The sequence below is a fragment of the Schistocerca piceifrons genome, chromosome 8, assembly GCF_021461385.2.
Source record: "Schistocerca piceifrons isolate TAMUIC-IGC-003096 chromosome 8, iqSchPice1.1, whole genome shotgun sequence".
Taxonomy (NCBI): Eukaryota; Metazoa; Arthropoda; class Insecta; order Orthoptera; family Acrididae; genus Schistocerca; species Schistocerca piceifrons.
In genome coordinates, this window is record NC_060145.1 from 141079174 (window position 1) to 141093918 (window position 14745).

The 14745-nt window shown below is 53.3% G+C and overlaps 32 non-coding genes across 32 annotated transcripts; 22 read left to right on the forward strand and 10 right to left on the reverse strand.

The window, feature by feature from the left end:
* Positions 1-380: 380 nt before the first annotated feature.
* Trnai-uau lies at positions 381-472 on the forward strand. The gene is given in 2 exon segments: positions 381-418; positions 437-472. It is a non-coding gene; the product is annotated as a tRNA-Ile (tRNA).
* A 112-nt stretch (positions 473-584) lies between these two features.
* Trnad-guc lies at positions 585-656 on the forward strand. The gene has a single exon. It is a non-coding gene; the product is annotated as a tRNA-Asp (tRNA).
* A 579-nt stretch (positions 657-1235) lies between these two features.
* On the reverse strand, positions 1236-1308 carry Trnar-acg. Its single transcript has one exon. It is a non-coding gene; the product is annotated as a tRNA-Arg (tRNA).
* Positions 1309-1753: 445 nt separating this feature from the next.
* Positions 1754-1845, forward strand: Trnai-uau. The gene is given in 2 exon segments: positions 1754-1791; positions 1810-1845. It is a non-coding gene; the product is annotated as a tRNA-Ile (tRNA).
* Positions 1846-1957: 112 nt separating this feature from the next.
* Positions 1958-2029, forward strand: Trnad-guc. Its single transcript has one exon. It is a non-coding gene; the product is annotated as a tRNA-Asp (tRNA).
* Positions 2030-2608: 579 nt separating this feature from the next.
* On the reverse strand, positions 2609-2681 carry Trnar-acg. The gene has a single exon. It is a non-coding gene; the product is annotated as a tRNA-Arg (tRNA).
* A 445-nt stretch (positions 2682-3126) lies between these two features.
* On the forward strand, positions 3127-3218 carry Trnai-uau. The gene is given in 2 exon segments: positions 3127-3164; positions 3183-3218. It is a non-coding gene; the product is annotated as a tRNA-Ile (tRNA).
* A 112-nt stretch (positions 3219-3330) lies between these two features.
* On the forward strand, positions 3331-3402 carry Trnad-guc. The gene has a single exon. It is a non-coding gene; the product is annotated as a tRNA-Asp (tRNA).
* Positions 3403-3981: 579 nt separating this feature from the next.
* On the reverse strand, positions 3982-4054 carry Trnar-acg. Its single transcript has one exon. It is a non-coding gene; the product is annotated as a tRNA-Arg (tRNA).
* A 445-nt stretch (positions 4055-4499) lies between these two features.
* Positions 4500-4591, forward strand: Trnai-uau. The gene is given in 2 exon segments: positions 4500-4537; positions 4556-4591. It is a non-coding gene; the product is annotated as a tRNA-Ile (tRNA).
* A 112-nt stretch (positions 4592-4703) lies between these two features.
* Trnad-guc lies at positions 4704-4775 on the forward strand. Its single transcript has one exon. It is a non-coding gene; the product is annotated as a tRNA-Asp (tRNA).
* Positions 4776-5354: 579 nt separating this feature from the next.
* Trnar-acg lies at positions 5355-5427 on the reverse strand. The gene has a single exon. It is a non-coding gene; the product is annotated as a tRNA-Arg (tRNA).
* Positions 5428-5872: 445 nt separating this feature from the next.
* Positions 5873-5964, forward strand: Trnai-uau. Its single transcript is given in 2 exon segments — positions 5873-5910; positions 5929-5964. It is a non-coding gene; the product is annotated as a tRNA-Ile (tRNA).
* A 112-nt stretch (positions 5965-6076) lies between these two features.
* Trnad-guc lies at positions 6077-6148 on the forward strand. The gene has a single exon. It is a non-coding gene; the product is annotated as a tRNA-Asp (tRNA).
* A 579-nt stretch (positions 6149-6727) lies between these two features.
* On the reverse strand, positions 6728-6800 carry Trnar-acg. Its single transcript has one exon. It is a non-coding gene; the product is annotated as a tRNA-Arg (tRNA).
* A 445-nt stretch (positions 6801-7245) lies between these two features.
* Trnai-uau lies at positions 7246-7337 on the forward strand. The gene is given in 2 exon segments: positions 7246-7283; positions 7302-7337. It is a non-coding gene; the product is annotated as a tRNA-Ile (tRNA).
* A 112-nt stretch (positions 7338-7449) lies between these two features.
* Trnad-guc lies at positions 7450-7521 on the forward strand. The gene has a single exon. It is a non-coding gene; the product is annotated as a tRNA-Asp (tRNA).
* Positions 7522-8100: 579 nt separating this feature from the next.
* Positions 8101-8173, reverse strand: Trnar-acg. Its single transcript has one exon. It is a non-coding gene; the product is annotated as a tRNA-Arg (tRNA).
* Positions 8174-8618: 445 nt separating this feature from the next.
* Positions 8619-8710, forward strand: Trnai-uau. Its single transcript is given in 2 exon segments — positions 8619-8656; positions 8675-8710. It is a non-coding gene; the product is annotated as a tRNA-Ile (tRNA).
* Positions 8711-8821: 111 nt separating this feature from the next.
* Trnad-guc lies at positions 8822-8893 on the forward strand. The gene has a single exon. It is a non-coding gene; the product is annotated as a tRNA-Asp (tRNA).
* Positions 8894-9472: 579 nt separating this feature from the next.
* Positions 9473-9545, reverse strand: Trnar-acg. Its single transcript has one exon. It is a non-coding gene; the product is annotated as a tRNA-Arg (tRNA).
* A 445-nt stretch (positions 9546-9990) lies between these two features.
* Trnai-uau lies at positions 9991-10082 on the forward strand. The gene is given in 2 exon segments: positions 9991-10028; positions 10047-10082. It is a non-coding gene; the product is annotated as a tRNA-Ile (tRNA).
* Positions 10083-10194: 112 nt separating this feature from the next.
* On the forward strand, positions 10195-10266 carry Trnad-guc. Its single transcript has one exon. It is a non-coding gene; the product is annotated as a tRNA-Asp (tRNA).
* A 579-nt stretch (positions 10267-10845) lies between these two features.
* Trnar-acg lies at positions 10846-10918 on the reverse strand. The gene has a single exon. It is a non-coding gene; the product is annotated as a tRNA-Arg (tRNA).
* A 445-nt stretch (positions 10919-11363) lies between these two features.
* On the forward strand, positions 11364-11455 carry Trnai-uau. Its single transcript is given in 2 exon segments — positions 11364-11401; positions 11420-11455. It is a non-coding gene; the product is annotated as a tRNA-Ile (tRNA).
* A 112-nt stretch (positions 11456-11567) lies between these two features.
* On the forward strand, positions 11568-11639 carry Trnad-guc. Its single transcript has one exon. It is a non-coding gene; the product is annotated as a tRNA-Asp (tRNA).
* A 579-nt stretch (positions 11640-12218) lies between these two features.
* Trnar-acg lies at positions 12219-12291 on the reverse strand. Its single transcript has one exon. It is a non-coding gene; the product is annotated as a tRNA-Arg (tRNA).
* Positions 12292-12736: 445 nt separating this feature from the next.
* Trnai-uau lies at positions 12737-12828 on the forward strand. Its single transcript is given in 2 exon segments — positions 12737-12774; positions 12793-12828. It is a non-coding gene; the product is annotated as a tRNA-Ile (tRNA).
* A 112-nt stretch (positions 12829-12940) lies between these two features.
* Trnad-guc lies at positions 12941-13012 on the forward strand. The gene has a single exon. It is a non-coding gene; the product is annotated as a tRNA-Asp (tRNA).
* A 579-nt stretch (positions 13013-13591) lies between these two features.
* Positions 13592-13664, reverse strand: Trnar-acg. Its single transcript has one exon. It is a non-coding gene; the product is annotated as a tRNA-Arg (tRNA).
* A 445-nt stretch (positions 13665-14109) lies between these two features.
* Positions 14110-14201, forward strand: Trnai-uau. Its single transcript is given in 2 exon segments — positions 14110-14147; positions 14166-14201. It is a non-coding gene; the product is annotated as a tRNA-Ile (tRNA).
* A 111-nt stretch (positions 14202-14312) lies between these two features.
* On the forward strand, positions 14313-14384 carry Trnad-guc. Its single transcript has one exon. It is a non-coding gene; the product is annotated as a tRNA-Asp (tRNA).
* Positions 14385-14745: the final 361 nt, after the last annotated feature.

Below are 14745 nucleotides of genomic sequence, written 5' to 3' on the forward strand. Positions count from 1 at the left end.
CAATTGCATGTCATCCACTGACAACGGCGGCGCGGCCACTCTGGTCTTCGGCACTCTGCAGGGAGCTGCCACCAAGGAAGGCATCTCTCCTCCTGCTGCTCGGCCACGGAGCGCCTGCACAGCTTAGAGCTTGCCACAGATCTGCCGTCGCTGATGGACAGGTAGCGGAATGCAAGGCGGCCGTTTTTTTGCATTTTTTCGGTGATGACAAGCGGTTGACATGCTTGTAAGTGTAGCATATAAAACAAGAATCGTATGAAGCATTCGTAGACAGGTGCTAACGTCGCAGTATGGCCGCAGGTGACGGTCGTATGACGGGTCTGTAGCCACAACAGGTTGGCATCAAAGTGAATACCGCTAACTGTAAGCACTGTGCTGTAGCCCCAGTGGCGCAATTGGTTAGCGCACGGTACTTATAAGGCAGTAGCCGTGAGCAATGCCGGGGTTGTGAGTTCGAGCCTCACCTGGGGCATACTTTTATTTCGTAGCAGCTGACTATGGAAGCATCGGGACGCTAGATTTGAGATGCATCACGTACCTGAGAGACCATAAATGTGCGTGCACTGTAGTCAACGACTGCGTGTTCCTCGGTAGTATAGTGGTTAGTATCCCCGCCTGTCACGCGGGAGACCGGGGTTCGATTCCCCGCCGGGGAGGTGCGATTTTTATATCGCGAAGGTTGCACATGTGGCCCGAAAAAGCATTACCGTTGTGATCAAGGAATGTAATTGCTAAAAAATCGTAAGAAAGTCTGCGTCTTAGGAAGTGTTTCTCGTATTCTGCACACGACGTCGTCGTTTCACAACTCACAGGGTTTGCCGTCGACGCTGAATCAGCGCACCCCAGGATTAATGATCGAGCTCGAAGCACCCAAGAAAAAGAATAATTTTAGCAGAGCGTGGTTTCGATCCACGGACCTCTGGGTTATGGGCCCAGCACGCTTCCACTGCGCCACTCTGCTGTGCCGAGAGAAGCGCGCTCTTCGGTGCGTGACATCGGACACTTGGAAAAGCGTTGTCTGCGTCGCCTACCGTTTAATTAACTGTGTAGCATCTCCCAGCTTGACTTGTCTCGACTTTGCTCGACTGACGCTACGCTGACGCTTGCACGAAGCGATATTTACCGCGATCGTCTCGAGATGCAGCTGCGAGATGCTCAGGATTAACATTGCACTCCACGAAGGTGGAGACATTCGAATGCACTGCCTAGCTACGCGCCCGCAACTAACAAAATGCCGACCCTGCCAGGATTCGAACCTGGAATCTTCTGATGCGTAGTCAGACGCGTTATCCGTTGCGCCACAGGGCCACTGTTCGCGTTTTCTGCTACGAGGCGGGTGCACATCGCAAAGCAACGTGTTCTCCGTGGCTCGGCAATTGCATGTCATCCACTGACAACGGCGGCGCGGCCACTCTGGTCTTCCGCACTCTGCAGGGAGCTGCCACCAAGGAAGGCATCTCTCCTCCTGCTGCTCGGCCACGGAGCGCCTGCACAGCTTAGAGCTTGCCACACATCTGCCGTCGCTGTTGGACAGGTAGCGGAATGCAAGGCGCCCGTTTTTTTGCATTTTTTCGCTGATGACAAGCGGTTGACATGCTTGTAAGTGTAGCATATAAAACAAGAATCGTACGAAGCATTCGTAGACAGGTGCTAAAGTCGTAGTATGGCCGCAGGTGACGGTCGTATGACGGGTCTGTAGCCACAACAGGTTGGCATCAAAGTGAATACCGCTAACTGTAAGCACTCTGCTGTAGCCCCAGTGGCGCAATTGGTTAGCGCACGGTACTTATAAGGCAGTAGCCGTGAGCAATGCCGGGGTTGTGAGTTCGAGCCTCACCTGGGGCATACTTTTATTTCGTAGCAGCTGACTATGGAAGCATCGGGACGCTAGATTTGAGATGCATCACGTACCTGAGAGACCATAAATGTGCGTGCACTGTAGTCAACGACTGCGTGTTCCTCGGTAGTATAGTGGTTAGTATCCCCGCCTGTCACGCGGGAGACCGGGGTTCGATTCCCCGCCGGGTAGGTGCGATTTTTATATCGCGAAGGTTGCACATGTGGCCCGAAAAAGCATTACCGTTGTGATCAAGGAATGTAATTGCTAAAAAATCGTAAGAAAGTCTGCGTCTTAGGAAGTGTTTCTCGTATTCTGCACACGACGTCGTCGTTTCACAACTCACAGGGTTTGCCGTCGACGCTGAATCAGCGCACCCCAGGATTAATGATCGAGCTCGAAGCACCCAAGAAAAAGAATAATTTTAGCAGAGCGTGGTTTCGATCCACGGACCTCTGGGTTATGGGCCCAGCACGCTTCCACTGCGCCACTCTGCTGTGCGGACAGATGCGCGCTCTTCGGTGCGTGACATGGGACACTTGGAAAAGCGTTGTCTGCGTCGCCTACCGTTTAATTAACTGCGTAGCATCTGCCAGCTTGACTTGTCTCGACTTTGCTCGACTGACGCTACGCTGACGCTTGCACGAAGCGATATTTACCGCGATCGTCTCGAGATGCAGCTGCGAGATGCTCAGGATTAACATTGCACTCCACGAAGGTGGAGACATTCGAATGCACTGCCTAGCTACGCGCCCGCAACTAACAAAATGCCGACCCTGCCAGGATTCGAACCTGGAATCTTCTGATCCGTAGTCAGACGCGTTATCCGTTGCGCCACAGGGCCACTGTTCGCGTTTTCTGCTACGAGGCGGGTGCACATCGCAAAGCAACGTGTTCTCCGTGGCTCGACAATTGCATGTCATCCACTGACAACGGCGGCGCGGCCACTCTGGTCTTCGGCACTCTGCAGGGAGCTGCCACCAAGGAAGGCATCTCTCCTCCTGCTGCTCGGCCACGGAGCGCCTGCACAGCTTAGAGCTTGCCACAGATCTGCCGTCGCTGATGGACAGGTAGCGGAATGCAAGGCGGCCGTTTTTTTGCATTTTTTCGGTGATGACAAGCGGTTGACATGCTTGTAAGTGTAGCATATAAAACAAGAATCGTATGAAGCATTCGTAGACAGGTGCTAACGTCGCAGTATGGCCGCAGGTGACGGTCGTATGACGGGTCTGTAGCCACAACAGGTTGGCATCAAAGTGAATACCGCTAACTGTAAGCACTGTGCTGTAGCCCCAGTGGCGCAATTGGTTAGCGCACGGTACTTATAAGGCAGTAGCCGTGAGCAATGCCGGGGTTGTGAGTTCGAGCCTCACCTGGGGCATACTTTTATTTCGTAGCAGCTGACTATGGAAGCATCGGGACGCTAGATTTGAGATGCATCACGTACCTGAGAGACCATAAATGTGCGTGCACTGTAGTCAACGACTGCGTGTTCCTCGGTAGTATAGTGGTTAGTATCCCCGCCTGTCACGCGGGAGACCGGGGTTCGATTCCCCGCCGGGGAGGTGCGATTTTTATATCGCGAAGGTTGCACATGTGGCCCGAAAAAGCATTACCGTTGTGATCAAGGAATGTAATTGCTAAAAAATCGTAAGAAAGTCTGCGTCTTAGGAAGTGTTTCTCGTATTCTGCACACGACGTCGTCGTTTCACAACTCACAGGGTTTGCCGTCGACGCTGAATCAGCGCACCCCAGGATTAATGATCGAGCTCGAAGCACCCAAGAAAAAGAATAATTTTAGCAGAGCGTGGTTTCGATCCACGGACCTCTGGGTTATGGGCCCAGCACGCTTCCACTGCGCCACTCTGCTGTGCCGAGAGAAGCGCGCTCTTCGGTGCGTGACATCGGACACTTGGAAAAGCGTTGTCTGCGTCGCCTACCGTTTAATTAACTGTGTAGCATCTGCCAGCTTGACTTGTCTCGACTTTGCTCGACTGACGCTACGCTGACGCTTGCACGAAGCGATATTTACCGCGATCGTCTCGAGATGCAGCTGCGAGATGCTCAGGATTAACATTGCACTCCACGAAGGTGGAGACATTCGAATGCACTGCCTAGCTACGCGCCCGCAACTAACAAAATGCCGACCCTGCCAGGATTCGAACCTGGAATCTTCTGATGCGTAGTCAGACGCGTTATCCGTTGCGCCACAGGGCCACTGTTCGCGTTTTCTGCTACGAGGCGGGTGCACATCGCAAAGCAACGTGTTCTCCGTGGCTCGGCAATTGCATGTCATCCACTGACAACGGCGGCGCGGCCACTCTGGTCTTCCGCACTCTGCAGGGAGCTGCCACCAAGGAAGGCATCTCTCCTCCTGCTGCTCGGCCACGGAGCGCCTGCACAGCTTAGAGCTTGCCACACATCTGCCGTCGCTGTTGGACAGGTAGCGGAATGCAAGGCGCCCGTTTTTTTGCATTTTTTCGCTGATGACAAGCGGTTGACATGCTTGTAAGTGTAGCATATAAAACAAGAATCGTACGAAGCATTCGTAGACAGGTGCTAAAGTCGTAGTATGGCCGCAGGTGACGGTCGTATGACGGGTCTGTAGCCACAACAGGTTGGCATCAAAGTGAATACCGCTAACTGTAAGCACTGTGCTGTAGCCCCAGTGGCGCAATTGGTTAGCGCACGGTACTTATAAGGCAGTAGCCGTGAGCAATGCCGGGGTTGTGAGTTCGAGCCTCACCTGGGGCATACTTTTATTTCGTAGCAGCTGACTATGGAAGCATCGGGACGCTAGATTTGAGATGCATCACGTACCTGAGAGACCATAAATGTGCGTGCACTGTAGTCAACGACTGCGTGTTCCTCGGTAGTATAGTGGTTAGTATCCCCGCCTGTCACGCGGGAGACCGGGGTTCGATTCCCCGCCGGGGAGGTGCGATTTTTATATCGCGAAGGTTGCACATGTGGCCCGAAAAAGCATTACCGTTGTGATCAAGGAATGTAATTGCTAAAAAATCGTAAGAAAGTCTGCGTCTTAGGAAGTGTTTCTCGTATTCTGCACACGACGTCGTCGTTTCACAACTCACAGGGTTTGCCGTCGACGCTGAATCAGCGCACCCCAGGATTAATGATCGAGCTCGAAGCACCCAAGAAAAAGAATAATTTTAGCAGAGCGTGGTTTCGATCCACGGACCTCTGGGTTATGGGCCCAGCACGCTTCCACTGCGCCACTCTGCTGTGCGGACAGATGCGCGCTCTTCGGTGCGTGACATGGGACACTTGGAAAAGCGTTGTCTGCGTCGCCTACCGTTTAATTAACTGCGTAGCATCTGCCAGCTTGACTTGTCTCGACTTTGCTCGACTGACGCTACGCTGACGCTTGCACGAAGCGATATTTACCGCGATCGTCTCGAGATGCAGCTGCGAGATGCTCAGGATTAACATTGCACTCCACGAAGGTGGAGACATTCGAATGCACTGCCTAGCTACGCGCCCGCAACTAACAAAATGCCGACCCTGCCAGGATTCGAACCTGGAATCTTCTGATCCGTAGTCAGACGCGTTATCCGTTGCGCCACAGGGCCACTGTTCGCGTTTTCTGCTACGAGGCGGGTGCACATCGCAAAGCAACGTGTTCTCCGTGGCTCGACAATTGCATGTCATCCACTGACAACGGCGGCGCGGCCACTCTGGTCTTCGGCACTCTGCAGGGAGCTGCCACCAAGGAAGGCATCTCTCCTCCTGCTGCTCGGCCACGGAGCGCCTGCACAGCTTAGAGCTTGCCACAGATCTGCCGTCGCTGATGGACAGGTAGCGGAATGCAAGGCGGCCGTTTTTTTGCATTTTTTCGGTGATGACAAGCGGTTGACATGCTTGTAAGTGTAGCATATAAAACAAGAATCGTATGAAGCATTCGTAGACAGGTGCTAACGTCGCAGTATGGCCGCAGGTGACGGTCGTATGACGGGTCTGTAGCCACAACAGGTTGGCATCAAAGTGAATACCGCTAACTGTAAGCACTGTGCTGTAGCCCCAGTGGCGCAATTGGTTAGCGCACGGTACTTATAAGGCAGTAGCCGTGAGCAATGCCGGGGTTGTGAGTTCGAGCCTCACCTGGGGCATACTTTTATTTCGTAGCAGCTGACTATGGAAGCATCGGGACGCTAGATTTGAGATGCATCACGTACCTGAGAGACCATAAATGTGCGTGCACTGTAGTCAACGACTGCGTGTTCCTCGGTAGTATAGTGGTTAGTATCCCCGCCTGTCACGCGGGAGACCGGGGTTCGATTCCCCGCCGGGGAGGTGCGATTTTTATATCGCGAAGGTTGCACATGTGGCCCGAAAAAGCATTACCGTTGTGATCAAGGAATGTAATTGCTAAAAAATCGTAAGAAAGTCTGCGTCTTAGGAAGTGTTTCTCGTATTCTGCACACGACGTCGTCGTTTCACAACTCACAGGGTTTGCCGTCGACGCTGAATCAGCGCACCCCAGGATTAATGATCGAGCTCGAAGCACCCAAGAAAAAGAATAATTTTAGCAGAGCGTGGTTTCGATCCACGGACCTCTGGGTTATGGGCCCAGCACGCTTCCACTGCGCCACTCTGCTGTGCGGACAGATGCGCGCTCTTCGGTGCGTGACATGGGACACTTGGAAAAGCGTTGTCTGCGTCGCCTACCGTTTAATTAACTGCGTAGCATCTGCCAGCTTGACTTGTCTCGACTTTGCTCGACTGACGCTACGCTGACGCTTGCACGAAGCGATATTTACCGCGATCGTCTCGAGATGCAGCTGCGAGATGCTCAGGATTAACATTGCACTCCACGAAGGTGGAGACATTCGAATGCACTGCCTAGCTACGCGCCCGCAACTAACAAAATGCCGACCCTGCCAGGATTCGAACCTGGAATCTTCTGATCCGTAGTCAGACGCGTTATCCGTTGCGCCACAGGGCCACTGTTCGCGTTTTCTGCTACGAGGCGGGTGCACATCGCAAAGCAACGTGTTCTCCGTGGCTCGGCAATTGCATGTCATCCACTGACAACGGCGGCGCGGCCCCTCTGGTCTTCGGCACTCTGCAGGGAGCTGCCACCAAGGAAGGCATCTCTCCTCCTGCTGCTCGGCCACGGAGCGCCTGCACAGCTTAGAGCTTGCCACAGATCTGCCGTCGCTGATGGACAGGTAGCGGAATGCAAGGCGGCCGTTTTTTTGCATTTTTTCGGTGATGACAAGCGGTTGACATGCTTGTAAGTGTAGCATATAAAACAAGAATCGTATGAAGCATTCGTAGACAGGTGCTAACGTCGCAGTATGGCCGCAGGTGACGGTCGTATGACGGGTCTGTAGCCACAACAGGTTGGCATCAAAGTGAATACCGCTAACTGTAAGCACTGTGCTGTAGCCCCAGTGGCGCAATTGGTTAGCGCACGGTACTTATAAGGCAGTAGCCGTGAGCAATGCCGGGGTTGTGAGTTCGAGCCTCACCTGGGGCATACTTTTATTTCGTAGCAGCTGACTATGGAAGCATCGGGACGCTAGATTTGAGATGCATCACGTACCTGAGAGACCATAAATGTGCGTGCACTGTAGTCAACGACTGCGTGTTCCTCGGTAGTATAGAGGTTAGTATCCCCGCCTGTCACGCGGGAGACCGGGGTTCGATTCCCCGCCGGGGAGGTGCGATTTTTATATCGCGAAGGTTGCACATGTGGCCCGAAAAAGCATTACCGTTGTGATCAAGGAATGTAATTGCTAAAAAATCGTAAGAAAGTCTGCGTCTTAGGAAGTGTTTCTCGTATTCTGCACACGACGTCGTCGTTTCACAACTCACAGGGTTTGCCGTCGACGCTGAATCAGCGCACCCCAGGATTAATGATCGAGCTCGAAGCACCCAAGAAAAAGAATAATTTTAGCAGAGCGTGGTTTCGATCCACGGACCTCTGGGTTATGGGCCCAGCACGCTTCCACTGCGCCACTCTGCTGTGCGGACAGATGCGCGCTCTTCGGTGCGTGACATGGGACACTTGGAAAAGCGTTGTCTGCGTCGCCTACCGTTTAATTAACTGCGTAGCATCTGCCAGCTTGACTTGTCTCGACTTTGCTCGACTGACGCTACGCTGACGCTTGCACGAAGCGATATTTACCGCGATCGTCTCGAGATGCAGCTGCGAGATGCTCAGGATTAACATTGCACTCCACGAAGGTGGAGACATTCGAATGCACTGCCTAGCTACGCGCCCGCAACTAACAAAATGCCGACCCTGCCAGGATTCGAACCTGGAATCTTCTGATCCGTAGTCAGACGCGTTATCCGTTGCGCCACAGGGCCACTGTTCGCGTTTTCTGCTACGAGGCGGGTGCACATCGCAAAGCAACGTGTTCTCCGTGGCTCGGCAATTGCATGTCATCCACTGACAACGGCGGCGCGGCCACTCTGGTCTTCGGCACTCTGCAGGGAGCTGCCACCAAGGAAGGCATCTCTCCTCCTGCTGCTCGGCCACGGAGCGCCTGCACAGCTTAGAGCTTGCCACAGATCTGCCGTCGCTGATGGACAGGTAGCGGAATGCAAGGCGGCCGTTTTTTTGCATTTTTTCGGTGATGACAAGCGGTTGACATGCTTGTAAGTGTAGCATATAAAACAAGAATCGTATGAAGCATTCGTAGACAGGTGCTAACGTCGCAGTATGGCCGCAGGTGACGGTCGTATGACGGGTCTGTAGCCACAACAGGTTGGCATCAAAGTGAATACCGCTAACTGTAAGCACTGTGCTGTAGCCCCAGTGGCGCAATTGGTTAGCGCACGGTACTTATAAGGCAGTAGCCGTGAGCAATGCCGGGGTTGTGAGTTCGAGCCTCACCTGGGGCATACTTTTATTTCGTAGCAGCTGACTATGGAAGCATCGGGACGCTAGGTTTGAGATGTATCGCGTACATGAGAACCATAAATGTGCGTGCACTGTAGACAAGGACTGCGTGTTCCTCGGTAGTATAGTGGTTAGTATCCCCGCCTGTCACGCGGGAGACCGGGGTTCGATTCCCCGCCGGGGAGATGCGATTTTTATATCGCGAAGGTTGCGCGTGTGGCCCGAAAAAGCATTACCGTTGTGATCAAGGAATGTAATTGCTAAAAAATCGTAAGAAAGTCTGCGTCTTAGGAAGTGTTTCTCGTATTCTGCACACGACGTCGTCGTTTCACAACTCACAGGGTTTGCCGTCGACGCTGAATCAGCGCACCCCAGGATTAATGATCGAGCTCGAAGCACCCAAGAAAAAGAATAATTTTAGCAGAGCGTGGTTTCGATCCACGGACCTCTGGGTTATGGGCCCAGCACGCTTCCACTGCGCCACTCTGCTGTGCGGACAGATGCGCGCTCTTCGGTGCGTGACATGGGACACTTGGAAAAGCGTTGTCTGCGTCGCCTACCGTTTAATTAACTGCGTAGCATCTGCCAGCTTGACTTGTCTCGACTTTGCTCGACTGACGCTACGCTGACGCTTGCACGAAGCGATATTTACCGCGATCGTCTCGAGATGCAGCTGCGAGATGCTCAGGATTAACATTGCACTCCACGAAGGTGGAGACATTCGAATGCACTGCCTAGCTACGCGCCCGCAACTAACAAAATGCCGACCCTGCCAGGATTCGAACCTGGAATCTTCTGATCCGTAGTCAGACGCGTTATCCGTTGCGCCACAGGGCCACTGTTCGCGTTTTCTGCTACGAGGCGGGTGCACATCGCAAAGCAACGTGTTCTCCGTGGCTCGGCAATTGCATGTCATCCACTGACAACGGCGGCGCGGCCACTCTGGTCTTCGGCACTCTGCAGGGAGCTGCCACCAAGGAAGGCATCTCTCCTCCTGCTGCTCGGCCACGGAGCGCCTGCACAGCTTAGAGCTTGCCACAGATCTGCCGTCGCTGATGGACAGGTAGCGGAATGCAAGGCGGCCGTTTTTTTGCATTTTTTCGGTGATGACAAGCGGTTGACATGCTTGTAAGTGTAGCATATAAAACAAGAATCGTATGAAGCATTCGTAGACAGGTGCTAACGTCGCAGTATGGCCGCAGGTGACGGTCGTATGACGGGTCTGTAGCCACAACAGGTTGGCATCAAAGTGAATACCGCTAACTGTAAGCACTCTGCTGTAGCCCCAGTGGCGCAATTGGTTAGCGCACGGTACTTATAAGGCAGTAGCCGTGAGCAATGCCGGGGTTGTGAGTTCGAGCCTCACCTGGGGCATACTTTTATTTCGTAGCAGCTGACTATGGAAGCATCGGGACGCTAGATTTGAGATGCATCACGTACCTGAGAGACCATAAATGTGCGTGCACTGTAGTCAACGACTGCGTGTTCCTCGGTAGTATAGTGGTTAGTATCCCCGCCTGTCACGCGGGAGACCGGGGTTCGATTCCCCGCCGGGGAGGTGCGATTTTTATATCGCGAAGGTTGCACATGTGGCCCGAAAAAGCATTACCGTTGTGATCAAGGAATGTAATTGCTAAAAAATCGTAAGAAAGTCTGCGTCTTAGGAAGTGTTTCTCGTATTCTGCACACGACGTCGTCGTTTCACAACTCACAGGGTTTGCCGTCGACGCTGAATCAGCGCACCCCAGGATTAATGATCGAGCTCGAAGCACCCAAGAAAAAGAATAATTTTAGCAGAGCGTGGTTTCGATCCACGGACCTCTGGGTTATGGGCCCAGCACGCTTCCACTGCGCCACTCTGCTGTGCGGACAGATGCGCGCTCTTCGGTGCGTGACATGGGACACTTGGAAAAGCGTTGTCTGCGTCGCCTACCGTTTAATTAACTGCGTAGCATCTGCCAGCTTGACTTGTCTCGACTTTGCTCGACTGACGCTACGCTGACGCTTGCACGAAGCGATATTTACCGCGATCGTCTCGAGATGCAGCTGCGAGATGCTCAGGATTAACATTGCACTCCACGAAGGTGGAGACATTCGAATGCACTGCCTAGCTACGCGCCCGCAACTAACAAAATGCCGACCCTGCCAGGATTCGAACCTGGAATCTTCTGATCCGTAGTCAGACGCGTTATCCGTTGCGCCACAGGGCCACTGTTCGCGTTTTCTGCTACGAGGCGGGTGCACATCGCAAAGCAACGTGTTCTCCGTGGCTCGGCAATTGCATGTCATCCACTGACAACGGCGGCGCGGCCACTCTGGTCTTCGGCACTCTGCAGGGAGCTGCCACCAAGGAAGGCATCTCTCCTCCTGCTGCTCGGCCACGGAGCGCCTGCACAGCTTAGAGCTTGCCACAGATCTGCCGTCGCTGATGGACAGGTAGCGGAATGCAAGGCGGCCGTTTTTTTGCATTTTTTCGGTGATGACAAGCGGTTGACATGCTTGTAAGTGTAGCATATAAAACAAGAATCGTATGAAGCATTCGTAGACAGGTGCTAACGTCGCAGTATGGCCGCAGGTGACGGTCGTATGACGGGTCTGTAGCCACAACAGGTTGGCATCAAAGTGAATACCGCTAACTGTAAGCACTGTGCTGTAGCCCCAGTGGCGCAATTGGTTAGCGCACGGTACTTATAAGGCAGTAGCCGTGAGCAATGCCGGGGTTGTGAGTTCGAGCCTCACCTGGGGCATACTTTTATTTCGTAGCAGCTGACTATGGAAGCATCGGGACGCTAGATTTGAGATGCATCGCGTACCTGAGAGACCATAAATGTGCGTGCACTGTAGTCAACGACTGCGTGTTCCTCGGTAGTATAGTGGTTAGTATCCCCGCCTGTCACGCGGGAGACCGGGGTTCGATTCCCCGCCGGGGAGGTGCGATTTTTATATCGCGAAGGTTGCACGTGTGGCCCGAAAAAGCATTACCGTTGTGATCAAGGAATGTAATTGCTAAAAAATCGTAAGAAAGTCTGCGTCTTAGGAAGTGTTTCTCGTATTCTGCACACGACGTCGTCGTTTCACAACTCACAGGGTTTGCCGTCGACGCTGAATCAGCGCACCCCAGGATTAATGATCGAGCTCGAAGCACCCAAGAAAAAGAATAATTTTAGCAGAGCGTGGTTTCGATCCACGGACCTCTGGGTTATGGGCCCAGCACGCTTCCACTGCGCCACTCTGCTGTGCGGACAGATGCGCGCTCTTCGGTGCGTGACATGGGACACTTGGAAAAGCGTTGTCTGCGTCGCCTACCGTTTAATTAACTGTGTAGCATCTCCCAGCTTGACTTGTCTCGACTTTGCTCGACTGACGCTACGCTGACGCTTGCACGAAGCGATATTTACCGCGATCGTCTCGAGATGCAGCTGCGAGATGCTCAGGATTAACATTGCACTCCACGAAGGTGGAGACATTCGAATGCACTGCCTAGCTACGCGCCCGCAACTAACAAAATGCCGACCCTGCCAGGATTCGAACCTGGAATCTTCTGATCCGTAGTCAGACGCGTTATCCGTTGCGCCACAGGGCCACTGTTCGCGTTTTCTGCTACGAGGCGGGTGCACATCGCAAAGCAACGTGTTCTCCGTGGTTCGACAATTGCATGTCATCCACTGACAACGGCGGCGCGGCCACTCTGGTCTTCGGCACTCTGCAGGGAGCTGCCACCAAGGAAGGCATCTCTCCTCCTGCTGCTCGGCCACGGAGCGCCTGCACAGCTTAGAGCTTGCCACAGATCTGCCGTCGCTGATGGACAGGTAGCGGAATGCAAGGCGGCCGTTTTTTTGCATTTTTTCGGTGATGACAAGCGGTTGACATGCTTGTAAGTGTAGCATATAAAACAAGAATCGTATGAAGCATTCGTAGACAGGTGCTAACGTCGCAGTATGGCCGCAGGTGACGGTCGTATGACGGGTCTGTAGCCACAACAGGTTGGCATCAAAGTGAATACCGCTAACTGTAAGCACTGTGCTGTAGCCCCAGTGGCGCAATTGGTTAGCGCACGGTACTTATAAGGCAGTAGCCGTGAGCAATGCCGGGGTTGTGAGTTCGAGCCTCACCTGGGGCATACTTTTATTTCGTAGCAGCTGACTATGGAAGCATCGGGACGCTAGATTTGAGATGCATCGCGTACCTGAGAGACCATAAATGTGCGTGCACTGTAGTCAACGACTGCGTGTTCCTCGGTAGTATAGTGGTTAGTATCCCCGCCTGTCACGCGGGAGACCGGGGTTCGATTCCCCGCCGGGGAGGTGCGATTTTTATATCGCGAAGGTTGCACGTGTGGCCCGAAAAAGCATTACCGTTGTGATCAAGGAATGTAATTGCTAAAAAATCGTAAGAAAGTCTGCGTCTTAGGAAGTGTTTCTCGTATTCTGCACACGACGTCGTCGTTTCACAACTCACAGGGTTTGCCGTCGACGCTGAATCAGCGCACCCCAGGATTAATGATCGAGCTCGAAGCACCCAAGAAAAAGAATAATTTTAGCAGAGCGTGGTTTCGATCCACGGACCTCTGGGTTATGGGCCCAGCACGCTTCCACTGCGCCACTCTGCTGTGCGGACAGATGCGCGCTCTTCGGTGCGTGACATGGGACACTTGGAAAAGCGTTGTCTGCGTCGCCTACCGTTTAATTAACTGCGTAGCATCTGCCAGCTTGACTTGTCTCGACTTTGCTCGACTGACGCTACGCTGACGCTTGCACGAAGCGATATTTACCGCGATCGTCTCGAGATGCAGCTGCGAGATGCTCAGGATTAACATTGCACTCCACGAAGGTGGAGACATTCGAATGCACTGCCTAGCTACGCGCCCGCAACTAACAAAATGCCGACCCTGCCAGGATTCGAACCTGGAATCTTCTGATCCGTAGTCAGACGCGTTATCCGTTGCGCCACAGGGCCACTGTTCGCGTTTTCTGCTACGAGGCGGGTGCACATCGCAAAGCAACGTGTTCTCCGTGGCTCGACAATTGCATGTCATCCACTGACAACGGCGGCGCGGCCACTCTGGTCTTCGGCACTCTGCAGGGAGCTGCCACCAAGGAAGGCATCTCTCCTCCTGCTGCTCGGCCACGGAGCGCCTGCACAGCTTAGAGCTTGCCACAGATCTGCCGTCGCTGATGGACAGGTAGCGGAATGCAAGGCGGCCGTTTTTTTGCATTTTTTCGGTGATGACAAGCGGTTGACATGCTTGTAAGTGTAGCATATAAAACAAGAATCGTATGAAGCATTCGTAGACAGGTGCTAACGTCGCAGTATGGCCGCAGGTGACGGTCGTATGACGGGTCTGTAGCCACAACAGGTTGGCATCAAAGTGAATACCGCTAACTGTAAGCACTGTGCTGTAGCCCCAGTGGCGCAATTGGTTAGCGCACGGTACTTATAAGGCAGTAGCCGTGAGCAATGCCGGGGTTGTGAGTTCGAGCCTCACCTGGGGCATACTTTTATTTCGTAGCAGCTGACTATGGAAGCATCGGGACGCTAGGTTTGAGATGTATCGCGTACATGAGAACCATAAATGTGCGTGCACTGTAGACAAGGACTGCGTGTTCCTCGGTAGTATAGTGGTTAGTATCCCCGCATGTCACGCGGGAGACCGGGGTTCGATTCCCCGCCGGGGAGATGCGATTTTTATATCGCGAAGGTTGCGCGTGTGGCCCGAAAAAGCATTGCCGTTGTGATCAAGGAATGTAATTGCTAAAAAATCGTAAGAAAGTCTGCGTCTTAGGAAGTGTTTCTCGTATTCTGCACACGACGTCGTCGTTTCACAACTCACAGGGTTTGCCGTCGACGCTGAATCAGCGCACCCCAGGATTAATGATCGAGCTCGAAGCACCCAAGAAAAAGAATAATTTTAGCAGAGCGTGGTTTCGATCCACGGACCTCTGGGTTATGGGCCCAGCACGCTTCCACTGCGCCACTCTGCTGTGCGGACAGATGCGCGCTCTTCGGTGCGTGACATGGGACACTTGGAAAAGCGTTG